General features: G+C 40.9%; 1 long non-coding RNA gene across 2 annotated transcripts; it reads right to left on the bottom strand.

Moving 5' to 3' along the window:
- Positions 1-1,972: 1,972 nt before the first annotated feature.
- On the bottom strand, positions 1,973-26,938 carry LOC112208601 (uncharacterized). Of its 2 annotated transcripts, none has more exons than XR_008548115.1 (2): positions 26,457-26,919; positions 1,973-2,386 (listed from the first exon to the last, which is right to left on the bottom strand). It is a non-coding gene; the product is annotated as an uncharacterized LOC112208601 (long non-coding RNA). The 2 variants fall into 2 exon arrangements; XR_010148989.1 differs by lacking the exon at positions 1,973-2,386 and adding an exon at positions 22,644-24,224 and having other exon boundaries at positions 26,457-26,938.
- Positions 26,939-27,424: the final 486 nt, after the last annotated feature.

The raw sequence follows: 27,424 nt of genomic DNA, 5'->3' as shown, positions 1-27,424 counted from the left end.
TCTGAATCTGTAAGACTCCTTCCCTCAGTGATGGATCCTCACTTCTGGGGGAAATCATAGACAATTTCTTCTGTAGGGCTAACTCTACTATACAGTTTATGATGTCAGGGTGAATACTTCCTTTGGGTTGCTGTCAGAAACTGTAGATTTTTAAAAATTTAAATTTCATTATTCTATGTCAGTATTCCAAAGTATATACAGAAAGCTATTGCACTGTTAAGGAGATGGCGCTTAACATTTTGGAAATTCAAGGTGATGAAGGTCCATATAAGACTATCTCTCCTGGTATAAATGTTGACAATGCAGAACATTTTTAAAGGTTCTTTTTGATATACAAAGTGCACCAATGAGTACTTTTTAATTCTTACAATAATTCTGGGCAAGGTAGGTATTTTTCCAATTCCCATTTTATGCTTCAGTAGCCCTTTGTACTTCTCCTTCAAAACACTTTGCTCACTTGTAATTATTTAATAAATTAGTTGTAATTATTTGTTTAATGTGCAGGAGTTACAAAAGGCGAGCTTTAGAACAAGACAGACCTGGTTATGATTCCTGGCTCTGAAAGCTGTATACCCTGTAACCCTAGACAGGTGTTTTAATGCCTCGCTGCCTCTGTTTCTTCCTCTGTAAAATGTGAACGATAACAGTATTGGCCTCATGCTTTTTTTGAGTTTTAAAAGTAATAATGTGGACAAAGACCAGTGCAGTGCCTGGCATGCTGAACCCATTCCATGACTGTTAGATGTAGTTGTTATGATTTGTATTAATCCATTTTCACACTGCTATAAGGAACTACCTGAGACTGGGTAATTTATAAAGAAAAGGGATTTAATTGACTCACAGTTCTGCATGGCTGGGGAGGCCTCAGGAAACTTACAATCATGGCAGAAGGGGAAGCAAGGCACTTCTTACATGGCGGCAGGAGAGAAAGAGAGAGAGTGAATGGGGAAGTGCCACACACTTCCAAACAACCATATCTTGTGATTAATTAAAAAGTACTCATTGGTGTGCCTTGTATATAAAAAAATATGCACTCACTATCACGAGAACAGCAAGGAGGGAGTCCGCCCCCAACATTCAATCACCTCCCACTAGACCCCTCCCCTGACACGTAGGGATTACAATTCAAGATGAGATTTGGGTGGGGACACAGAGTCAAACCATATCATGATTGTTCTATAATAAAGAGATGGCCACATGTGTTTCATCAGGGACAGTGCTCATTAACCAGTTGTCCTGCCATAATTATTAATAGTATTCCCATTGCTTTCAAAAGTATCCTAGTTTGCAAAAAGTATAGAAATGGAGGACAGATTAGTGGTTGCCCAAGATTGGAAAAGGGTAAGGGTAAAGGGTGCAGAGGTGGATGTGGTTTTAAAAGGCAACATGAGAGATCCTTGTAGTGAAGGAACTGTTTAATATCTCCACTGTGGTGGTGGATACCTGAACCTAAACATGAGAAAAATTGCATAAAACCAAACACACACACAAATGAGTACAAGTTAAGTTTGGAAAAGCCAAATAAGATTTGTACATTGTATCAATAGGTATATCTTGATTATGATATTGTACTATTGTTTTGCAAGATGGTACTATTCAAGGAAACTGGGTAGAGGATACATGAGATTTCTCTGTATTATTTCTTATAACTCCATGTGAATCTGCAAGGATCTCAGGATTAAGAAAGATAGCCTAGTTTGGAAGATAAACATTATATCGCAGTAGTAATGTCCATTGTCCCACCAGAACCTGACTACCTTCTATAAAAAGAAGTGCTGTTGTTCCCCTCAAGTTCCTTTATTTGGTTTTATTCTTCTTCGCAGTACCTACTTGGCAGATTAGATTTATTTTTTCATCTTTCAACAGCTATTTGCTGAATGCCTACTAGATGCCAGGCTTGAGATCTAGCAATGAACAAGATCTCTGTGAAACTTACATTCCAGTAGGAGAAATAAATAATAAACCAAAAATATAATCGATAAATTATTTAATATGCTGGGAAGCAATATGTATAATGGAACAAAGATGTAGAGTGATGGATTAGGGTTCTCCAGAGAAGCAGAACCAACAATTGACTCATGTGATTATGGAGGCTAAGAAGTCTCAAGATCACAGTTAGCAAGTTGGAGATGTAGGAGAGCCCCTGGTGTGCTTCTGATTTGAGTCCAAAGGCCTGAGAACCAGGAGAGATGATAGTGTGGTTACAGTTCAAAAGCCAGCAGGCTTGAGGCCCAAGAAGAGCCAGTGTTGCAGTTCAATTCCAAAGGCAGGGAAAGGCCGATATCTCAGCTGAAGCAATCAGGCAGAAGGAGCTCTCTGTTACTCATGGGCAGGTCAGACTTTTGGTTCTATTCAGGCCTTTAAGTGATTGATTGAGGATCATCTACTGGGGAAAGAAATAAGCTTTATTCAGTCTACTGATTCAAATGTTAATCTCATCCAAAACCACGCTCACACACACACCCAGCATAATGTTTGACCAAGTATCTGGGCACCTTGTGGTTCAGTCAAATTAACACATATTAACTATCTTAGCAAGATGAAAAGCAATGAATGCAGCATGGTGGTTGAAATTTTAAATAGGGTGGTCATATAGTCTCATTGAAAAAGGAATATTTGAGTGAAGATTTGAAGGGGTGGGAGAATAGGCCATTTATTTGCTTATTGACTGTCTCACTCCATCAGAACGAAAGCTTCATGAAGCCAGAGACTTAATTTTTACCTGTTACATCACTAGTGCCTGGTGCAGGGTAGGTACTCAAAAATATTTGTTGGGTGAATGAGTAATGATTGAGGATGGGGATTGGTTTGTGTCTGGTTATATCTCTTGTCCTTGGCACAGTACCTGGCACATCCTAAGCCATCAAAAAGTGTTGGTTATATGATTGTCTTTGAATTCTATGATTGTTTATAATATACAATAAACTTCACTGAGGACACCGACTCACTTGCTTTGTTTGATATTGTGGCCCCAGCACCGCAGCACTTAGAACAGTGCCTAGAAAATACATAATAGTTAGTCAATAATTGTTATTGACCAAACGGGCACAGATAAGGAGACTGAGGCTCGGAAATGTTAAATGAGTTGAAAATGGTCTCACAGCCAGGAATAAACAAAGCATGGGGCTTAACTTTGTCTTTTTAATTCTCAAATTACAATATTTCATCTATATCAAACTGCTTTAAAAATTGTCCTGGGGTCTCTTGTTTGGCCATGGCCTTTCTTTCACCTACACCACCTCTCTTCCTTGTCCACTCCAGGCTGTGTTGTGTGGCCATGTCTCCCTGAGTGACAAGCAGGCTGGTTATGTGGAGTTGTCAGCACACAGGCCTCCCAGAGGACGGCCTTCTCCTCCAGGTGCCACAGTGTCAGGGGACACTCTCTCACATTAGCACAAGCAGAAGGTAATGCAACCTTTTGGCGACCATCGACTTTGTTAGACAATAGTGCGGTTCAGTTTGAAAGACTCCACCGGGAAGTTGCAGACTTTTAAAACTAATTTGGTGTTTATTCAACTTTGCAATCACTTCTATGTACTATCTGTGTTTCACACACCGTGAAACGGCGCTACACTGTGCAATTGAATTAGTTGTACAGTGACTCAAAGGCATTAAACAATGACTTTGATATTTTAAGTACTGACTAGGAGGGATTTTTAATTCCTTCCTCATAATGAAAGCAGCAAAAAAACCCAGTTACACAACCCTGGAACACTTATTCTCTTTTCTATTCTGGGTGGACCCCACTGAGACAGAAAAAAACCTCCAAGCATTTAGTTTGCTTAATGGCAGAAGAAAAATTAAACAAGCATAGACGTGCAACCTTAATGACACCCAGCAACACTAGAATAACAGTTCCCAGCTTCTAAAACCTGTTATTTAATATAATGGGTAAATCTTGTGGGAGCTTTTCAGGTGCTGCTGAGTCTGAAAAAACAGCTACTTTGTGAGGAGGGGTGGGGGAAGAGGCAGGGAGAGTGTCTTGCTTGTGCTCACTTGCCTAGGAGGGTCTCAGTGCAGAAGCCAAGCCAGAGGGGTGCAGGCGAAATACAGCACTGGCAGGAGAGTCCCTGAAGGCTGTGACCCTTCTGCGGACAACAGCATCACTATGCTAGGCACAAATGTGTCAGTTCTGCCAGAAACAATAAGGGACTTTTCATACAGTGCCCTTCTGGAGATGGTACTGACAGAAAGGAAGAAGGTGGGGGCGTTGGGGGGAACAACGCTACAAAAAACGAAAACCATAGCAAGTGAATTAGTACCATGAAACTATGAGCATTAACTGGTAATAGTTCAGGGCAAAGCACCTAAGTGATGATTCACATCTGACAATAAAAACATGAATAGCTGTTGAAAGCTTGTTTGATTTTCACAAAGAGGTTTAAACAAACATTTGTTTGTTCATTAGTCTTAAGCAACACTTTTATGGCAGGGGATGCATTAAACCTAACATATGTCTGCGACCAAGATACTTGGTGGTTTTAAAGATGAAGACACAAAGCCGTGCATATAGTTTATGCAGAGCGGCCTTGAACTACCTGTAATGGAGTGAGATACAGTTATTATGTATTAATGCTGTGAATCTTCATCCAGAGAGAGAAAACAAACAGGGAAAGAATGCAGCATCTTTGAAGATAAAGACTTAGAGGGCCCCATTCTGCAATTGGTATTGAGTTTGCATAAACTCATTTTTTTGTTGTTGTTGTTGTTGCATAATTTTTAAAAACGCAACTGGTTTAAATCTGTTCCCTGAGGTAATTTATGCTAAAGCAGCATTCTAACACCATAAATTCCCTGCTTATGGCAATCTCTGCTTGGGTGTCAGGTCGGTGTAGGTTACTGAGCAAATGGCCGCTTCAAAATTTTTAGGGTAATTGCCTCTATAACTCGTTTAGCATAGGCCCTGTCAGGAAATCTCTAATTGTAATTGACGCCTCTGCTTCCTTTTCTCCTCCTTCTTTTTAACCACATTGTTGTACTAAAAGCTTCACTCTCCAGTGCAGAAGAGCACGGGGCTTTTCATCTTCTGTAGCACTTGGATTTTGTCCTTATTAAAGCCTTCCCTCATGAAAACGTGATGTCACCCCTGACGGGGTCCAGAAGGTGATGGTTGGTTGGGTGTACCTCTGCCCCAGCCCAATCTCTATCCTTGCCTAGGAAACCTTCAGTCCAGAGAAGGCAGATCTTGATGGGGTTAGGATAAAATGAAGAGCAAATTACCACTACTCCAATTCTCCTAAGTTTTGTATGACTGCTGGGTTGGCTGCTGATTTCTACCAGAATGGTGTGAGCAAGGTCAACAGCATACTTCTCTCTCTTCTCTCAGCTCATGTGTATGGGCATGATGCCTTGGTAGGAAGGGTATCATTGGGATTGTATATTACAATATTCATGGCCAGGAGCTTCTGTTGATTTGTGTCTACATATGGGGATTTTTCATCAAATTGCATAAAGTATGTTAAATAATCAACTCCAAAATCCAATTCATTAATTATCTTGCTTAAAATATACTTCAAATATATCACTTTTGACATCTTATGTCATTGATAGTAGAAGGAAATGATAACACTTAAAATCAATAAGTGTTTTTAATTTATTTTACTTATTATGGTTGTCATAATATTTTGACATGGAGGGCTGACATGTCAACCACGCTGTTATCAGGAGGTAAGGCAATGGCATTAAACTGTCTCACCATCCGTGCTACTGTTTCAGCATAAAGTGGGCCCAGGGGGGAAATATAGCTAAAATCTCCAAGGAAGTATCTGCTTATGAAGTCAATACAGGTCATCACTGAATAAAGCAGCCTGAGCTCAAAACAAAAGCTGAGGGAAAGAAGTCTACACTCTAATCTGTTATCTTTTCTCCCAAAGGATTTAACAATAATAAGAGCACTAAAAATGTGTGAGTGCTGTCTGTGTGCCAGACATGTGCAAAGTGTTCCACATATTTTATCTCATCTCCTTTAAGAGGTGAGGTACTTTTACATAGCAAAACGCAGGTTTGAATGAGAGTCTGTGTGATTCCATGCCTGGCTCTATTCTCGGATACCAAAGCCATCACTATTCTGTATGGTTTGGAATGAAAATGGATTCTGACTTCTGGATCCCACTTTCCGCCCAGAATCATGCCTTAGTCCTAAGTCCTGGTCACCTCCTACTGCTGGATGGTATTGGAGTAGGACTTGCATGTGGATAGTGGGTTGTTACAACATGCTTTTGTACGCCTGGAGAGGGTAGGCTTGAAGGCAACTAATGCTCTTCTCTTTGTCTCTAAGCATTAGAGATTAAAGGCAGATTCAAAAGAAATTGTAAGAAAGGAGGACTTGAGAGCATGTGTTTTTCTGCTATTTAGGACACAGGCAAAGCCAAATTTTTTTTAAAAGGCTAAATGTAGGTTTGACCCTGCTTGAAGTAAGCACCAAAGCAATGAGTAATAGATGAGACTTGGAATCTGACAGCAGCAGCATTCTCTATGCCCAGCTAATTAAAGGCCAGTGAAGAGCTCCTGGTGGGCAGGGCTGATGTCTTCTATACTGTAGTCCCTGTTTTGTACAGAATGGGTGCCCAACCAGGATTTGTTGAATGTAGTTTTTCATCCATAGCCAAGAATCAGCAGCTTGTTCTTATCTTAACTCCTCTTTTCTTGGCTATTGGTTTGCTTATAAAATGTTTTTGCTTTTCCTGAAGACTTAAGAATTAGCCTTGAGGACTAAAAGGTAGTCATTTGTTAACATAATATTTATGTAATGTTATTTTTATGGACAAGGCTCTGTGTTAGGCACTAGGGATAAAGCAGCAGTGGGGCCGGGTACAGTGGCTCAGGCCTGTAATCCCAGCACTTTGGAAGGTCGAGGCGGGCAGATCACTTGAGGTCAGGAGTTCAAGACCAGCCTGGCCAACATGGTGAAACCCCCGTCTCTACTAAAAATACAAAAATTGCTGGACATGGTGGTGGGCACCTGTAATCCCAGCTACTCAGAGGCTGAGGCTTAAGAATTGCTCAAACCTAGGAGGTGGAGGGTGCAGTGAACCAAGATCATGTTACTGCACTCCAGCCTGGGCGACAAGAGCGTGAAACTCCATCTCAAAAAAAAAAAAAAAAAAAGCAGCAATGAACAAGATGGTCAAGCATGGAAGATAGACATCAGTCAACTTACCAGACAATTATCTGATTACCATGGTGATAAATCTTATGAAAAAGTATAGATTGTTATGGGTGTTTAGGAGAACTTGACCTAAATTAAGAGATCTCTGAAGGCCTTCTTGGAGAAATGATGTTTGAGCTGAACTATTTATTAAGAATGAACAAGAATTAATCAGGGCAAGTGGCGTAGGGAAATGGCAGGAGGGAGGGTGGTAAACAAACAATGCAAGGAGAGAGAGCGCATTGGTGAGAATGCTTCATCAGAAGGAGCTTAGTAGGGTTCTAAAATAGAAATCAGATTAGTGTGGCTGAAATGCAGGGTGGAGAACCATGCAGCAAGATGAGACTTAAAAAACAGTTAAGACTTTTTGGTTGCAAACATAAAGGAATTTATTGGCTCAATAAACAGAATGCTTCAGAGGTAGCTTGGCTCTACTCATAACTTTAACAAGAGCTCTTTATTGCTCTCTAGTTGTCTTGGCCCTATCTCCCCCACATATTGACTTGTGTCTCCTAAGGTAGCGAAGTAACTGCAGCAGCTCCAGCTTTCATACCTGCCTTCCATACCATCCAGAAGAGAAAGAAACTTGTTATGGTATTCCTAGTACAAGACCTGAGAGTCACCCTGATTGGAGCAGTGGAGGTCACATGCCCTGTCTTGAACCATGCACCGTGTTGAGGAGGCAGGAATGGCCTGCTTAGCCTGGCCTGGGCCAGATGGTCTATCTCAGGAGCTTCGGGAAGAGTCAGCTTCCCTGGAATCACAGAGATTACAAAACAGAAATCAGGGCTGCTAGGAAGTGCAGAACGGATGATGGCGGGGCCACAGTGATCACTGCAAGGTTGAAAAGGTGAAGACAGGCCTGTGCTATAGGATTTGGGACTTCTTAAAATGACAGGAAGTCATTAAAGGATTTTCAGTAGGTCAGTAATGTCTTTGGTTATTCAAAAACATCATTGTGAACTCTACCTTGATGTGTCTGTAGTTTCTTTTTTTTTTTTTGAAACGGAGTTTCACTCTGTCACCCAGGCTGGAGTGCAGTGGCAAGATCTTGGCTCACTGCAACCTCTGCCTCCCTGGTTCAAGTGATTCTCCTGCCTCGGCCTCCCGAGTAGCTGGCCCGCCACCACGCCTGGCTAATTTTTGTATTTTTTAGTAGAGATGGAGTTTCACCATGTTGGCCAGGCTAGTCTCAAACTCCTGACCTCAGGTGATCCACCTGCTTTGGCTTCCCAAAGTGCTGAGATTACAGGCGTGAGCCACCACGCCCGACTTATGTGTCTGTAGTTTCTAAGAAAACCATTGTCAGATAAATAAATCATTATGTTAAGAGCAAAATGCAACTCATTTTCTAGTTTTCCTAATAATAATAATAATTCTTATTAGTCTTCTAATGTTAATAACAGGCTAATAATAGTAATAAGCCCGCCACAGTGAAAAGAGATTTACAAGCATTATCTCATACAATCTTGACTATAATCCTAGGAAGTAAGTCTGATTATTATCTCCATGTTAGTGACAGGGAAGCTGAGGTATGGGGAGATCAGGTAATTTACCCAGGGTTACATAGCTAGTAAATAGCCAGACAATAGCTGTGTGAATCAACATATTGTGTTATTCCCACTAAACTCTGTGATGTCATGGGGGTGGGGAAACTTTTTATTTACAGTTGCTCCTTGATAAATTGATTCCAGGTTGCCCACGGATACCAAAATCCTCAGGATGCTCAAGTCCTTTGTATAAAATGACTTAAGATTTATGTACTACCAGCCGGGCACAGTGGCTCACTCCTGTAATCCCAGCACTTTGGGAGGCCGAGGCGGGGGGATCACGAGGTCAGGAGATCGAGACCATCCTGGCTAACACAGTGAAACCCCGTCTTCACTAAAAATTAAAAAAATCAGCCCGGCATGATGGCGGGCGCCTGTAGTCTCAGGTACTCGGGAGGCTGAGGCAGGAGAATGGCGTGAACCCGGGAGGCGGAGCTTGCAGTGAGCGGAGATCGCGCCACTGCACTCCAGCCTGGGCGACAGAGCGAGACTCCGTCTCAAAAAAAAAAAAATTTATGTACTACCTATGTACCTCCTCCTGGATACTTTAAATCATCTCTACATTACTTGTAATACCTAATACAGTGGAAATGCTATGTAAATAGTTGCTATATTGTATTTTTTATTTGTATTATTTTTATTGTTGTAATGCTAGTTTTTATTTTTTATTTCCCAAATATTTTTTATCTGAGTTTGGGTGAATCCCCTATGTGGAACTCATAGGGATAGGGAGGGTCGACTGTGTTTGACAAATAATTATTGGACAAAGCCTTGTGCTAGGAATCAAAAGTATCAACTGGGCAGTCAGATTGCATAGAATCTGCCAGAATTAAAAAAAAAAAAATTTAGTAAAATATACATACCGTAACATTTGCCATTTTAACAATTTTTAAGTGTGTGATTAAGTGGCATTAATTACATTTACAATGTTGTGCAATCATCACCATCATCTATTTCCAAAACTTTTGCATCACCCCAAACAAAAACTCTGTAACCATTAAGCAAAACCTCCTCCCCCTAACCCTTGGTAAACTCTAATCTACTTTTTGTCTTTATGAATTTGCCTATTCTAGATATTTTAAGTGGAATCATACAATATTTGTTCTTTTCTGTCTGGTTTATTTCACTTAGCATAATGTTTTCAAGGTTTATTCATGTTGTTGCTTGTATCAGAACTTCATTCCTCTTCATGGTTCAGTAATCTGCTAGAAATTTGAAAAAACTAGTTTTGTTAGTTCAGTGATTACAAAATATTTGAAGTTGAATAACTATAATTTTAAGCAAGGATTGCACTCTAGTTTTCTACTATCCCTATGATACCCTATTGTCTTAAAATTAGTAGCCTGCTTGCACTTATTAACACTGTCTAGCCCAATTCAGAAGGCATCTGTGGTTGCAACAATCATCCCTGTGATTTGGACTGACAAGCTCTTAGAGATTAATTACACTGAGTCCTCTCCTAAAGAAGGTAGAAACTTGTCTTTGTACTTCTTTTTGCCATCACCTATTAGCACTGTGCTTTCTATAGTAGATGCTTACTAAATATTTGTGAATACAAATTTAAATTCAGTTTATCAAATCTGTATCAAGTATTTATAACGTTCTAGGCACTGTGCTAATGGTTAGGGATACAATAAGGAGGTAGTTCCTGTCCTCTTGGACACTATGCTACAGGTGGACAATAATGATGATGAGAGCCAGCCATCTTAAAAACAGCAGTGTCTTCCATTTTTATAGGTTTTTGTTTCTAAACATATATTAGCCCATTTATTGCTATGATGTTTGGCATACATTTACTTTTGAAAACTAGTGGCTATTTTTTAGTTTATTCCAAATGGAACAAGTTGGAAGAGATTATTGGTTAACCACAAGATTTTGAGGTTTGATTTCACGGGGTAGTAAATGATGAATTAATTCTTTAAGAAAAAGGTTTCTTTAAGTCTAAAAATAGTTCTTATAAGGTCATTGTTTCTCAACTAAGTTGGAAGATGTGCCAATTTATGCTATGCTCTAAGAATCTTTAACTTTCCTACCATTTCATGAACTTAACTCTTTTGATAGCTCCAGGATTTAAGTCTTAAAGGCAGCTTAAAACAAAGCCCCGAGCACATTGCCCTTGTCTTTTCATGTGTACAACTGTCTGTCCCTAGGTCAGTGAACGATAGTTGTGAAGGTTCTTAGAGAGTGAACAGAGTTTCAGAGCTTTCTTGAGTAGGTGTCCTGAGTTCACCAGACTTGCTGTCATCTGGAACTGTTCTACTTATTTGGTTGTCAACAGCATCCTAGTGGAAAAGAGGATAATGCAACCATAGCTGCCACACAGCCCTCAGGAACTTTCCATCTTGCTATGTAGCTGAAAGTGTTGGTCTCTGTCTTCATTTGTCATGAGGCTCCCAACTCTGGAGATCAGTGGAAAGGCCATAAATGGAAAGAGCCAGCATTTAGTCAGTAAGGTGGCAGAGATGAGATGGTGTCTTTCAGAATTTTCTATTAAGCAGTTAGTCCTGTGTCATTACCAAGTAAGGATTAAAGAGGCCTAGGAAAAGCCACAGACTAGCATCGTTTAAAGGATCCAAATGCAAACCATAGTTACAAATGTGCTTTTTGTCAAACATTAGGAAAGAAAATGTACGACACTACTAAGAAAATGGTGCAGAAGGCAGAGAAGACTCTTGGATTGGGAGGAAATTCCAGTTCAGTCTGGTTTATAGAAACTTCAACCACAAGCTCTTTTCAAAAGGATATCAGGATTCAAGCATTACATCATCTAAATAAATTCTCATTGGATGTTCAGTCCCTGACTGGCTGGAATCGGGTTCCCTTTATTTAACCCTTTCCCAGCCAAGACATAGCCTGTCCTAACTTTGAGAATATATCTTTCCTGTTATTTGCAGCAGCATTTAGCATTTGAGCAGAACGCATGTGAAGAAAGTTGCTTTCTATAAACCCCCCACCTCAGTTTAAGTTTTTATACTTAGCGTGTCAAAAAAGTTATTTCAAATGCTTTGTTGCTATGTAATTGCAAAAGCAGCATTACTGAGAGAAATGCTTCAATAAAGCCTTTGGAAAATAGAGAACGTCAAGCCATTATATGATTACGTTTCCTACACCTCAGTCCTCTTTCTCTTATAGTTACACTCCTACCCTCTGGTTCAACATTTTTGTCAGATTATGTGTTTTACCTGGTCATTATGGATGGATATTAAAATTACAGGCTTATAACTAAGCAACCATTTGCAAAAAATAAAGTAACATACCATGGCCACCAAAGAGACATGTAAGTGTTTTGGCTAAAGGGTGACAATTTTATTTGGGTATTTCACACTTTATTGAGGAAAGAGTGTTGATATAGTTAATGATTTCAAAAGTATACCACTCCGGAATCGTCCTGCAGTCTTCCTGTCTTTTCACTGGATGCATAAATGGAATCAGAGAGACACAGACAGTAATTGTGGGTCAGACTGATAAAATGACTCATAATAGCTTTGGAGTTGTGAAACCTAGGGCTGTTATCTTGAGTTCATATCACTTTCCCTCCCTTTTAAGAGTGTTATCGGAAATATCCATTTCTCAGTTAATAAATTAAAAATCCTCTCTATTTCAATCATTTTTGGTTTTTATAACATCCCTGGAGAAAAATGGAGACAACCCCAGGTATTGCAAAACCAGAACAAGAATCACAGGTTTAGAGGCATGAAGAATTGTACAGGATGGAAGAACATAGGGAGGAGAACATGGGCATTCTGAGCTCACACCTGTTTGCGGGAGGGCTGGATGCTTAGATATAACTTTGCCAGCCAGGACAGAAGGGAGGAAGGAGCTGCATCTTGGATTTGTCAAACATGTTGTGCTTACTCTCCCTCCTGGCTTCATTACTACACAAAAGATGATAAGACTTGACACCACCAGTCAGGATTTTGTCTTCAAAGATATCAAGAGGAGAGTGGGAGAGTGAAACCCCCAGGGCTGACCTTCAGAGGAGATGAGAAACTCAAAGAGTGAGTATGAAAGGGTAGAAAAATTAGAGTGGTTGGGGAGTATTAGCAGTTTCTTTACCTTTTCTGATACAGGGCCTCACACGTCAACTGATGCAGAATTGGCAGGGGGCTCAGGATGATACCGTGTTTAATACTGTAAAATTAAGTGTGTTTGAAAGAGCAAAGTTTATATATTCTTTACCTGGCTCAACAAAATTCCCTTGTCACCTCTGAAAACCATTTTCTAGAATGCAGGCTCCCTCTAGCCCAAAGCTTAAAATTATCAGTCATATTGAAAAGAAGAATGAAAACAAGTCCTCACACTGCTGTGTATTTGATTCTGGTTTAGAAATCCATTATCTTTAAAATATACCCATGTTGTCAGTCAGGTTCCTCAGGAAGAAGTTTTTGGGAGAGCACTGGGTAGTGAGTGCCCTCACTTTGCAGGGAAGGAAGGGAACAGGACTCAGGAGAGCGAGAAGTCAAATAGTGATGCAGTTACAAAAAGCCTAGGCGTCTTGTGGCCCTGCTCCTTTGGGGACCTCTGGAGCTGGGATAGCTCTGCAGAGTTGCCCTGTACTGGGGCTAGGGGATCACATTGACTCATCATGAGATGTGGGTGGCCCTAGGGGATGGGGTATCATCCTAGGTAAGGTGGCTATCTAAGGCAACTCCTAGAGAGCGACTCAGCTGAGCACTATGTAAGGTCAACCCTTTTGGTGGCAGAGGGAATGAGTCTTAGTCTCAGTAGGGTGGATCTGGGCAGCACACCACAGCATCCACTACAATGAAGATAAAGGGTCTCAGCAAAATTCTGGGATTATTCAAAATTATCTAAGATTATTAAAAACTCTAAGATTTTTCAGTCTTTTCAAAAATTGCCAAAGTAAGCCCAGGGTGCCAAATTGCCAGTGTAATCTCTGAGCCATTGAAGTTTTCTTTATCTTTGAAGATAAAGCAAATTGATACGTAGCACTCCATTGCATCTTTAAAGAAAACCTCAGTGGCCCAGAGAGATGGCATATTTCTTAGAAAATATAAGGAAAGGCTTTTGTTTGGAACCTTTCTACACATCAAATGAATAGCTTTTCCATAAAATAGATAGTAGTAAGAATACAGGGGCTCTTCTGGGTTTTGATCTGCAGGATGGTGTGGGACAGGGGTAGGGGTGTAGTGGCTCCATCACAATTTGCTTGGAAGAATAGAAAGTGGTTGGCTTAGGCTTCACTACTCCAGCTTGAGTCCACATTCTTAGAGGATGAGCTAAAGGCTGCATTCTGGATCTTTCTGTGTAAGAAGTGGAGAAATCTGCTGCCAAGTATGGGAGCACTGGAGCCTTAAAATGGAATCCAAATACTGGTTGTGGATTTGGAACAGTGCCTTATATGGCATCATTGTTCAGAGCCACTTCAAGGAGTTAGGGTATCATTGTGGCATTGCCTACAATGCCACAATCAAGGGCTGTCTGAGATTCAGGAGATGAAGCAAGGAGATATCTGTGCCTAATGTTGAAGAAAAGCATTTTTATGTCTGTTAACATTTATGGTGTCCGATTGAGTGGGTTAGCAAAATAAAGACAGATGGCAACAGATTAATGTGAACACTTACAATACCTACAATATTGCGCCCACTCCAGCTGAAGCTCTCCAGCTCAACTTCCTCCACGACTCACAGTCAAATGTCACTTAGTGACCCCGAAGAGAAGAACAATTTATGATGGATCAGGAATCAGGATTAACCATACATTTATCATGGAATAAGGAATCAGAAACTTCATTTAATGTATAACTGTGATGTTTGTCTGGGGCTGGTGGATCATTACTTTGCAATCACTCCTTGTGTTAGGAAGCAGGAATTGATTAGCCCAGGGTCATTAAGTCCATCCCCTGCCTCCAGGCTGTACAGTTTGTGTAAATGGTTCCAGCTGGATGTGCCTTTATGCTATTCTTAAGGAGCTCCTGAAGAGGAAATTACAAGATGTCCCAGAGGGGCACATTGTGAGGGTCTCACAGCCTTAAGCATCAAGTAGTTCTTTTCCATATTTGAGGAGCATTGGACCAGGGAGTCATGAAACCTGGGCTCCCCTATCAATTCAGATATTTAGTAGTGGTTAAACCTCGGAGTAACTGTTCTTTGACTTGGTTTTCTTTTTCATATGTAAGATGAGAATAAAAGCATTTCTCTTGATACCCGCATGAGACTGTTGGAAGGATCAAAGGAGACAGTGATATGTAGAGCACCATTGCATTTCTAAATTAGATTGCAATTTACCAACTTAAAGGTACAAATTGAGATCAATTAGATACAATTAAAGACCGATGAGGCCCAAGAGAAGCAGAGTGATTAAGAGTGGAAAGCCTCAGTGCATTTAGATTGAGAGAACAGGTATAAGATGGAGTCTATCATGCTTAAGGTTGGACATTAGGTGCATTTGACTTGGTCATGTTCAAGCCTACTGTCTTCATCACAATGTGATACCAAAAGTTAAGTTATATAATATGGCTGTCTCAATTTTCATTGTTGGGTTTAAGTACTCCTTGGAATGATTTTTGCTTCTAGTTTAAGATGCTGTATGACCCAGAATGCACTATCCCATATTTGGCTGAATCCAATTACTAGTAAGATAGTGTGGGTGTTTTGGTGTTGAACCAGAAACCCATCCACTCATTGCACATGTGTTTCCATATCACATAATGAAAAATACATTGTAACTCCAAGCCTTTGATGAATGATGGTCAATTTTTTCCAACACTGGAATTTTTCTAATGCCTGATAAATGTCTTTCATAATTCACTGAAGCCTTTTGAGTACAAGAGAACATCCATTATAAAGCAGAGATATGAATTTTCCCTGGATATACCATCTGACATGACCCACCTTTGCTTTGCTGGCATTTGAGTTGGGGCCGTTTTGTTGTTGCTGCCCAGTGGGCTATGCTGCTGCAGTGGAAGAGTTGTGACCCTCTCTCCTTCGATACTTGGACACAATTTGTCCTGTCTCTTTCACCCTTGGAGAGCCTCACTGCTGGTCTGCATGATACCCTGTATCATTTTTATGATAAATGAAGGCCTTTCTTCAAGTACGGTATCTCTGCCCTGCTATGGTGTGGTAGTTTGGGGGAGGGGCATAGGGGTCCTGGCAGAGGAGATATTCAAAAAACAACATAAAAATGCAAAAAACTCCTATACTGTCAATACAGTGTATGGGTGTTGTTTGTCAACTTTGACATGACCTATTGGGCAGGAAGTGTTGATAAAGAGGTTGTAAATGGAAGGAGCTGGAGAGTAAAGGCAATTTGGGAGCATGAATAAGGAGGCCCAGGCCAGATTCCAAGGCAAGGGTTTTAAGCAGTCATAGAACATATGAAATGTACTGGAGTAAGGGAACAAGAGCAATGCAGAGAGGAACAGGGAGCAAGGGAGAGCTGTCCTGGGAGGATAAGAGAAGGGTGTGCCGAAAGAGCATCTCAAGACTGAATTTTGTGTGGAGTGAGCTCTGCTTGCTCTCCTTCTAGAGATTAAAACAGCTACCATTTCACTCTGCCAAATCAAATTTTACTTTTTTTGAACTCAAGCCAAAAGCATTTGCTCATCCATTTACTCAACAAATGTTTATTGAGTGCTTACTATACGTCAGGTAATGTTCCATTGTGCTGGGCGTATAGCAGTAAACCAAACAGGCAAAGTTCCCTGCCCCACTGGGGCTTCCATTCCTATGATATGTCATGGCTCTGGACTACCCATCACAGACAAATAAGCATCTACGCTCATTCTTCGGATCATGGCTACTACTCTGTTAAAAGCCAAAATTCTGAACAAACAAGACAATCTCTTCTCTGAAGAAGCTCATCGTCCAATAAAGTGATTTATGCATGCACAATTAGTGATAAAAGGACAATATAGCACATGGGAAAAGATTTGAAAGAATGAGAATTACTCTCTCCTAATTTTGTTTGACCCCCTACTTTGAGCTCTTGCGCTTAAACCATATAATTATATAATGCCTAACAGATCACAAACTGCATTTGACCTCTATTATCTGACTGCATTCCCTGAACAATTACTTATCTTAGATAAAACAGGCATTATTGTTTGCAAATTTGAGAATATAAATGCTCAAATGTGAATGGTACTTTTAAAAAAATGCAGAATTCTTTATTTCCCTTTCCATTTCATGTCAGACCACATGCCCTGACTTTCCTAACCTCTCCTCGCCATTGGGAGACTAAACTATTGAGTGTAAGAGACTGGGTAAGCTAGTGGCAGTGAGCTGGCTCTGAGAGGTTACTAATCATGGCTAACCAAGTGGGTGCAAAGGGAAGTATGGTGTGGTGGGTGCTGGAGAGGCATTTTGTGCTGTAATTGGCCATGCATGCCCAATTTATGTGTAATGCAATGTGGGGGAGGAGTGTTATAAGATATTAAACATTTCTAGTGAACATTTTTTTCCCCTCCACCTACGGACAACCTTTAATGTGCACAGATGTATGGCTTTTTCCTGTCAAGCAGATCCTACCAAAGGAAGGCTGAACAGTGAAAATGGAAGGCAGCCAGAAAGAAAGAGGGCAGGTTTCTTTGCAGTCCTCTTTTGGGAAGTTCTTTCTCCTTTCCCAAAATGCGGGGGCAGGAGGACTAGTTCTCCTCGGATGCTCTCAGGACAGATGCAAGAAATCACTGCAGTCCAAAATCAGGAAGACTGCTGAACAAAGACAGGTTTTCCCCAGCAATATGCGTTTAGAAGTTTGTCAGTCTTTTTATCCTTACCATCATCCTGAGAGTCGGGGATAGGGTGAGGTACTGCTAGCCCCACTTTATAGACAAGAAAACTAAAACCGAGATCTTAAAAGAGTCTGTAGAGATTACAAATGAGTTACAAGTAAAGTGGAGATTTGAATTCAACTGTCTTGACATTTAAGCCACAGGTTTCTTTTTCTATGCTACAGTTTTTCCCCCATGAATAAAAAGTGAGGAGGAATTGGTGGTTAAATTAAACTTGGTAACTAGTTATATACATGTGTAAATTTAATTATTTGGAAGCCAGCATGAAGTTTACTCACAGTATTATTTTTGTTCTTCTCAACTAATTGTAGCTCTCCAAGTCTTAGGGTAACAGTTTTCAACCTTGCTGCACATCTGGAACTTCTCAAAAACATGGATGTGTGTGTATGTGTGTCCATGTACATGTGCATGTGCTTTTGTGTGTGTGTGTGGGTGTGTGTAGGAGGTTGCAATGGGTAACCAGGTTTGGAAACTACTATCAGGTTTGGTGCTTAAGCAGAGTTTAGCTTTGATGTATGGCTTGACCAGGTCTCCCCAAATGGTGTCCCAACAGTGATCAGGCTCTTAGCTTACCAAGGCCCGTATTTGGTTGGCATACATAGAACAACCTACCTCTAGTAGGCAGAATTTTGTAATGACCCTCAATGACCCATGTCCTGTATATTCCTCTCCCCTTTAGATCTGTGAATATGATGGTGATATAATCTCTTGATTGGGTTACATGAATAACAAAGATCAGTGAATTTTGCAGACTCAACTAAAGCCTCCAATCAGTTGACTTCAATTTAATCAAAAGGAAAATGATTGTGAGTGGGTCTGACCTAGCTAAATGAGCCATTTAAAAGAGGATCTACAAGTCAGAGTCAGAAGAAGCAACAGAGATGTTGGCCTGTTAGCTGTCAATAAACAAACTACTATGTTGTGGATAGAGTCACACAGTTAGGAAGGGCAGGTGGCCTCTGGGAGCTGAAGTCTTCAGTCCTACAACCTCAAGAAATAGAATTTTACAGAATCAGTGAACTTGGAAAAAGACTCTGAGACCCAGATGAGAACAGATGACGTCTTGATTTCAGCCTGTGAGACACTGAGCAGAGAACCCGAATAGCCAGTGCCTGGACTCCTGACCCATGGGAACTGTGAGATAATAAAGTTGTGTTTTTTCTGGTCTCAAAGTTTGTAGTAATTTGTTACACAGCAGTTAAAAAAAAATCCAAATATATTACCAAAATCAAAATAAAGATTTTCTAGGACAATGGCTAATAAACTGCAAAAATCTTGGAACTATTTCAGTGCTTTTTAAAAAACGTCAAAATTCTAGGCAAAAAAAACCACATGGTAAAAAAAGTCTCAAGGTTAGACATACTTGCATCCAAATCTCCACTCACTTCTAACCCACGTGTGTGTGTGTGTGTGTGTGTATGTAATATGGATAAGCAATATTTTATTAAAAAACACATAATTTACATATCACTAAATTCATTCCTTTAAAATGTACAGTCAACTAATTTTTAGTATATTCACAAGGCTGTGTATCTATCATCACTATCTAGCTCCAGAATATTTTAATTCCCCCAAAGGAAGCTCTCAACCCCTTAGCAATCATTCTCCATTTCTCCTTCTTCCTAACCCTTGCAACCACTTATCTACTTTCTATCTCTATGATTTGCCTATTCTGGATAGTTAATATAAATGGAATCATAGAATATGTGGGGTTTTTTTGGTCTGCTTCTTTAATTTGGCCTAATGTTTTCAAGTTTCATTTATTATATAATAAACAAAATATGTTATACCTATTCTATGAATATTATTTAGCCATAAAAAGGAATGAAGTACCTTTTGCTTTATGGATTTTATCTTTTGGTTGTTAGGTACATATATGTTTGTATTATATCCTCTTGATAGATTGAAACTTTTATTATTCTAAAATGTCCTTTGTCTATAGTAACCACTTCTAACTTAAAGTCAATTTTGACTGATATTGGTATAAGCCACTCCAACTCTCTTCTGTTTACTATTTGCATATTGTATTTTTTCTATGGTTTTACTTTCAATCTATCTTCATCTTTGAATCTAAATACGTCACTTGTAGACAGTATATAGTTGTCATTATAGTACTTTTGTTAAGATATGTATCAGCCTAGTGTACTGACGTAGAAGCCTGGCTCTCCTCAACATTTGTGCTTCCTCTTCTAGAGTATAGAGTTGTTGAAAGGAAGTTATTTTTCAGCAGAGACTGTATCTTCAGCTTCATCTCTCTTATATCTAAGGGATCATCTAATTGTTTTTCACCAATGTATTGTAAGCACTGTGTTGATGCTGAGTCAAAGAATTTAAGAAATAAGTGTGTTTCTCTTTCTTCATTTCTCAGTTTGATGCAAAAGAGTACATTGATTTTGGGAGCCATGTGTTTGAACATAGTGAAGGTACAAGATGGAAGGAGTCTGGGAGCCTGGATGATACTTGGAAGAACATCTACTTTGGTGTTTTTGAGTGAGAAGAAAACTTTTGTTGTATTTTATCCATTAAGGCATTTTGTTAGAGCAGATAGGATCACCCTAATACAAAAGATGGTCTGATGAAAGCACTGGTACTACAGGATAAGACTAACATCTGCTCAATACGTGATCCTCTATGTGGTAGTGACACTTTTGGTAAAATTATTTCCCTGAATCATGTGTATTTGAGGATCTCAGAGTAGGATCTCTACTGTATAGTCAGCCAATCTGGGCATACATGGACCTGTCTATCTGGGCTGGTATAATGATCTGGTAAAACTCTTTTGGATAGCAGGGAGAATTCACAGCTGTCAGGTTGGGGCTGATGACTTGCTTCCCGAGGAGAAGACCCTCCCAAGAACAAATGGCTAGCCTTTAACTTCCTGGCTAATACGTTAGACTGAGGAACAATGGATTCCTTTTATGTAGGTCCAGGAAAGCTTCTCTAGGCCAAGGTCAGACTCTTAAAAGAGACTATGTTAAGATGGAAATATCTGGCTAGAGGATTGATGTCAGTTTTCACATCTGGAGGGTCATTCTGGGAGTCAGGAATGTCAGAGAAAGTTGAGAAAATGCTATGAGGTGGGAGCAGAGGACACTTGCAGTGATTTGGGACACATGTGAGACACACCAGGGACCCCTTGAATCAGAGAGATGTGGGCTAGGGATTCTCGAGATTTTTCCAGTGAGGGTTACGTAAGGGGCACCTCTTTTGTTGCTTTATTGTGACATACATTTCTGATTGAACCATCAGGCTTTTGAAACCTGAGGAAATGTGGCCTATACATATGCTATGATGAGCTGGGTTATGCAGCTTATAGTGGAGGCAGAAAAAGATGCTGTGATTTGCGTCTATTCTTTGCTCATTCTCTTTCATTGTCTGAAGTCCACTTTTTCCCTAATTGTATGACCACTGGGACTAGAGACCCCATGGACGGAGTTCTGAGCAATCTAGGGGAATGCTGTAATAAGAAGCTGCTTCCTATTGATCTGCCCCTCCCAGTAAGCTCTGTATTTGGATTGCTTTGGATGTGGGGGGAGTGGGGTGAGGGCAAACATCCAGGAACTTACATTTCCAAGAGCTTTGTGGCTTATACTCAGAAACTCAGTGAACTGATAATGATGGCAAGCAGAGGTTAAATCCCCATCTCATCATCAAACTGGGAAGAATAAAGGATTTGTATTCAGTCACACAATGTGGAATGAGGGCAGCTCTTAAAATGATTGCTTAGGGTGCTTTTTTCTCATAGCCTCTATCTGTATGTGATAAAATTTGCTCAAAAAGAAAATTTTGACTAGATATATAATAAATGAGAAATGCCCTTGGGAAAAGGGAAACACCTGTTTTTCCCCTACTCTGTTCAGTTCCTACCAGTTAATTCCTCAGGAATATTTAGGTGGCAGACATCAACAATACAGCACCCTGCCTTCCCTAGCCCCTCCCCAACACAAGTCCCTTTGGCATTTCAAATTAAGAGTTATTTTTTCTTCTTTAGCAGACCAGTTTGCCTTTATACTGCCTCCATGGGGCCATGGGAGTACCCTGTCCCTGAATGTACACAAACCCGTTTGGAAAACCTGATGTGGAAATGATCCATACAAACAAGAGAATGCCTTTGCTTTTGACCATACATGGATCTTGGCACTGTGTGTGGGGAATTTTCCTGGGCTGTTACACAGCCTCTGCCCTGTGCCCTTGGTGGGGAGGCGGCTGTGCTTTCTTTAGCATGGGTGCTTTTAGAGGGTGACCGCTCAAAAACCTCAGATACTTTCCCCTCACAACAGAAGGGGCCTGCCCCGGGATTTCAGCCAGCACAGAAATGACCCAAAGGGAGATGTTTCTGAACATTCTCTTCCTTGAAATCCATTTCTATTCCTCACCATAGCTTTGCAAGAACTTCTTTTACGACAGCCTCCTGCAGACGTTTAAAAAATTTTCTTTTCCACTTAATTTACTTTCCAATGTCTTACTCATACTTGGCTTCTGTCTTTATTTTACTTCTTTGAGAGTTGAAGGTACTAATATTATTTAATAGCCATATATACACCTTCCCACACAGGGGCTACATCCTTGTTATATTACAAGCCCGCAGCTCCTCATTTTATTCCTCGAGATCAAGAGGAAAACCCCCAACAGAGCGTGCTAGATAATTAGCTTGGCTACTGTTTGCTGCAGAACACATTTTTGGTTGGCTTTGGCCTTCAGGCCTCAGTGGAGGGGGCGGTCAGAATGACGGCAGCCTGCTGCAGCCAGATCCAGCTACCTCACCACAGCCCGTAATTGTTTATGAATTAAGCTTTTGCCAAACAAATCTACACGTTGTCTAAACCTTCCATCCCCAGGGTGCATTCCAGCCCACCCACGAAAGTGCAGCGTGGGGCTGCACTTTGAAACATCTTATTCCATCCTTGACAGAGTTGGTTGGGATTCAAACTTTTTGGTTTTTATCTTTATTGGCAGCATCAGCTAAATCTGGGATTGTTTCTGATCGCCTTTAAATGGTGGCACAGGTGTCACATGTCAAAACTGAGTTCACATCTCTTTACCCCATAACCTATCCCCTGAGAACGGTGTCCCTTTCTGCTCCACAGCTAGTCCCCCGCCCTGCAAGACAGGAAAGCCCTAGTGGAAAGTCCTCCCACACACACAGTGGATAGAGTAATCCAGCAGGAATAAGCCAACAGTTGCTGCTTGGTATTTGAACATCATTTAATGAGTGCCTAGAATTCATCTGTAAATGCACATTGTTAATTTAGGGCCTGCTATTCATTAATTAGGGGTTTAGTGGCAAGTGCCATTGAGCTATCTGCAATGTTTAAGGTTACATCAAGCCCTAGTAAACGGCTTGCTGATAACAAGACGCATCCATCTTCATTACTTGGCCACTCCTGTCTGACTTTGCTCAGCATCTTCGAAGGGCTATGCCTCTTGGAACTGAAGAATTAAACTTTTATCCAAACCAGATTCTGCTCTTTCACCTCTTCTGATTCCTTGAGTACTTCCCATTTATTCTGCCTAAATGACATCTGATTACCTAACATGGAGTGGAGCAGGGTCTTAACCTAAAGCAGTCTGCAGATCTCAGTTCTCAGCTGGAAAGTTCCAGCGGGTTAACGCTAAGGAAGCCCTCACATTTCCATTTCATCTGATACTGGGCTCAGTGTAAAAGAAATAGTTTCGAATTTTTCTTCTCATAAGGTTGCAGTTCCAATACAATTTTTTTCTTAAGCCAGAGAAATACAGGAAATTAATTTTAAACCTGAAGAATAAATGTCCCTATTGGTTCGAGTTTACTTCTGCAGCATTTCTCTCTCTCAAAGTATGTATTATTTGAGGCAATCATGGTGCCAAATGAAATAATTCCAACCACCTAAAGAGCCTTACATGTTGAGTCTCAGCTGTACAAACGTAGTCATGTTGGAGGTACACGCTCAGTCACCAGAGGGGCTCCAAACCTGGACTCCTTTTCCATTTCTAGGCCCGCAGTTGAAGCAGGCAGTGAGAACCAACATTTAGAGGGAACTGCTCTTAAAGAAAATTGTGTAAGTGCAAGTTTGTTTATCCTTCAAATGCTGGGTTAGAGGACTTGCATAAAAACTAACTTCCATTGACAGAGGGTCTCTGTAAGTAGCTGATTCCAAGAAAGGAGACAGCTACCTGGCATGGCTGTTTAACACATTAGGGTGCTTGCAGGGAGAGCCTACTGCTCCCCTGAACCATGGTTCAATTTTAAGCATCACTGACTAGGATGGGTTATTGTAACTATGTTGAGAACTGAGCTTGGAGAGCCTGATGCTCAGTGTATGTGAGGGAGAGGGGAGGAGGAGGAGGAGCTGCCTACTGGAATGATAGCCCAAGGGAGGGTATCTGAAAACCTTTGCACCACTGAGCTGGCACACTTATCACAGGGTGACAGTCTATACCAGGGGCCTGCAGTGCATTGCTGTTTGTGGTGCATGCTGCCAACTGGCTTAGAAAATGCAGATTCCCCTCTCAGATAGAGAGAGTAGGAGGCAAAATGTCAGTTGACTGACATTCTCAACAATAAGTCTTTCTCCGCTCAGCATGCTGGAGTGTGGATCTGTGGATCCCAGCCTGGTCGGCTGGGCTGGAGTAGGAGGTAGCTCTTCCCAGAGAAGGCTCCCCTCTCTGTTGTTACCATGAGCCCACCAGGGGCTAGCATTCAGCTGGAGGGCCCCCATCACTTCTCACAGGTTAGCAACAATGCCATCTTGTTTTCTCTCCTTTCAGTTTTTGTAATTAAATTCCACAAACACTAAGGTTAAAAAACAAAACAAAACATGAGTTGTATCTGCAAAGCATCTTCTTGTTCTACATCTTACTAAACACAAAATAGAGAGTATGGTGAGAAAAAAAGCAAAGCAAACAAACGGCTTGGTTTATAATGTTTAGTCATGAAGTTACCCACATTATATGTGATTGAAAGAGACGATCTTAAGCCGAGGATTTCTTAATTTACCAGAATGATGCACTGGACACTTGAAGTAAGAGCCCTTTGAAGCTGACGTGCTGCAGGATAAAACACACTCTTTCTCTGGAAAAGAGAAAGCCAAGATACTGTGGGGGCACAAGGAACAATGGAGCCAATGAAACGGAGGTCAGAGCTGAAGGTTTCTGCTAGAAGCAAGCTATATACAGGTATTTTAATTTTTTTTTCATTCAGCCAGAAATTCTGCTGTACGACCCAGAGCACTGCATGCAGACTGAGAGTCAGAAAAGCACTCAATTGTTCAATTTTTATCATTCAATATTATATTAAAAATTTTTAGGCTCTTCGGGTCAAGGCGACTTTTAAAAGGTTAAAAGCTATTCAAAAGGGTTACCATATCCATAAAAGCAAATGAGATTAAGCCTAAAGACTGATGGAGGAAAAACAGTAATTTAGATAAACTGCCACCGCCTCAAAAATGTTTTGACTTTTACCAGGGAAAGGGAATTCAAAGATTCTTGGATTGGTTGTCATATTAAAGAAAGATTCATTAAATGTGAAGCAATTATTTTAGTGCTTTTTATTGTTTGGTGTGTTTTAGACTGGGTTCCACCTTTCTTCTGTTACATTCTTTATAATGGTTTGGGAGGTGTAATTGCATGGCTTCAACGTCCATCTGTCAACTATTGACCTCACTGGTTGTACATCTGTAACATCAGACACTGTTGTCATGGAAAGAATTACGATGTTTCAATCCAATGTACTGCAAAGTTAGCAAACCCATAACATGGTCGGGATCACATGCAAGGGTTTAGAAAATCTGTTTCAGAGGGCTCAGAGAAAAGTGAATAGGATATTCCCCATTAACACTTATCTCCACTACTTACCATTGTTGAGAAAGTTATTCCATGACAACAGAAGACCTCAATTTGAACCTTGAACACTTCTGGAGAGAGTACTCCAAACCAAAATGTTGGGGTTCAGTAACTGAGACAAAAACCATTACATGCTTTCAATATGAAGTTACATTCGTATCATTGATTGACTTGGTGGAAACTATGGAATGTCTGCCCTTATGGGGCGTCTTTAATTTTTGCTCAAAGTACTTAAAAGTGTGCTTTAGTCTGGCTTTTGTCCTGATCTCAAAAAACTGAACCTGCTAGAAAGCGGGTCTCTTAGAGCTGGTAGACCAGCCAGAGGAGATTACAAGCAATCAGAGTTAAGTGATATTTGCTCAAAAGTCTATGGATATAGAATAACAAATTTTCTTGACATAAAAGTGAAAAGTCGATATAAAAATTTAATTTGATCTGCTGAGAAAAGTTGGTCTGGCCTGATAAAATTAAATGGATAGAAATAATATTTTGGACACTTAAATTTTATTTTCATTGTCTTGCGACTGAACAAATAAGTACTCTAAGTAAGAAGAAGGGCTAAAATTCCCATTTCATGAGAAATATTCTCTAACAAAGAGTTTTTGGGCTACATATTTTTCACTTTCATAAATTCTAAAAGGAGAATAGTTGATGTGGACATTAAAATAATTGGCTTTCTTGGATCACAAAATGACAAAGCAAAGCTGATATATCTAAGAGTTTAAAAAGCAATGTGGTTGGCCCTGCCTGAAGAAAATGTACTATGTGAAACCAAAAATTTACAGATGAATAAACTAAGGGATGATTATTCATACTGTAAAAGAGTCTTTAAAGAATTCCCCTAGGATTCTTTTAAAGGCTGAGTTCCACTAGTTCACGTAAGTGTTTGTATGCAGATCATTAACTATTTGACAGGCAGACTGGAAATGCAGGTAGCGAGAACCAAGGGGGAAGGGAGTTCAAGTGGCAGAGGAATAACTGACACCTGAGGATCATCAAATCTCTAAATAAACATTGATAAAACAATCATGAAAGTCAAAGGAAAAAATAGGATATTTACTTACAAGACATGCTTTATATACTAGAGCTGTTGGAGGCACACTATTTGGGTTCAAATGCTAGCACTGCCACCTGTTTAGCTGTATGACCTTGGATAGGTTACACAAGCTCTCTGAATACTAACCTTCTGTGTCCGGAATTGGTGGGTTCTTGGTCTCACTGATTCAAGAATGAAGCCGCGGACCCTCACGGTGAGTGTTACAGTTCTTAGAGATGGTGTGTCCGGGGTTTGTTCCTTCAGGTGTTCAGATGTGTCCGGAGTTTCTTCCTTCTGGTGGGTTTGCGGTTTCGCTGACTTCAAGACTGAAGCTGCAGACCTTCGCGTTGAGTGTTACAGCTCTTAAAGGCCACGCGTCTGGAGTTGTTCGTTCCTCCTGATGAGTTCGTGGTCTCCCTGGCTTCAGGTGTAAAGCTGTAGACCTTCGCGGTGAGTGTTACAGCTCATAAAGGTAGTGCAGACCCAAAAAGTGAGCAGCAGGAAGATTTATTGCAAAGAGCAAAGCACAAAGAGTCCACAGCATGGAAATGGATCCCAGCAGTTTGCCGCTCCTGGCTTGGGAGGCCTGCTTTCGTTCCCTTATCTGGCCCCACCCACATCCTACTGCTTGGTCCATTTTGCAGAGAGCTGATTGGTCCATTTTACAGAGAGCTGATTGGTCCGTTTTACAGACAGCTGATGGGTCCGTTTTGACAAAGCACTGATTGGTGCGTTTACAAACCTTCAGCTAGACAGAAACGTTCTTCAGGTCCTCACCTGACCCAGAAGCCTAACCGGCTTCACTTCTCAATGGCAGTCGCTATAGGACTTTGCAGCACCTAGCCCAGGCACTCTGGCAGCCCAGAGGGAACTCATCTCCTGATCAAGCCCAGCAGGCACGGGCTGGCTGCACTGAGCGTGGGGCCTTCCGAGCCCGCGCCCACCCGAACCCGCGCAGGCCCTTGAGTGCCGCTTGCAGCCCTGGCTCCCAGACGTTCCTCTCCCTCCACACCTCCCCGTGAGCAGAGGGAGCCGGCTCCCGCCTCGGCCAGCCCCAGAGAGGGGCCCCCACAGCGCAGCAGCGGGTTGAAGGGCTCCTCAAGCGCATCCAGAGC

This window comes from Pan troglodytes, chromosome 1 (genome assembly GCF_028858775.2).
Source record: "Pan troglodytes isolate AG18354 chromosome 1, NHGRI_mPanTro3-v2.0_pri, whole genome shotgun sequence".
Lineage (NCBI taxonomy): Eukaryota > Metazoa > Chordata > Mammalia > Primates > Hominidae > Pan > Pan troglodytes.
The sequence above is the reverse complement of the archived record's forward strand: the minus strand, read 5'-3'. Positions and strand labels throughout refer to the sequence as shown.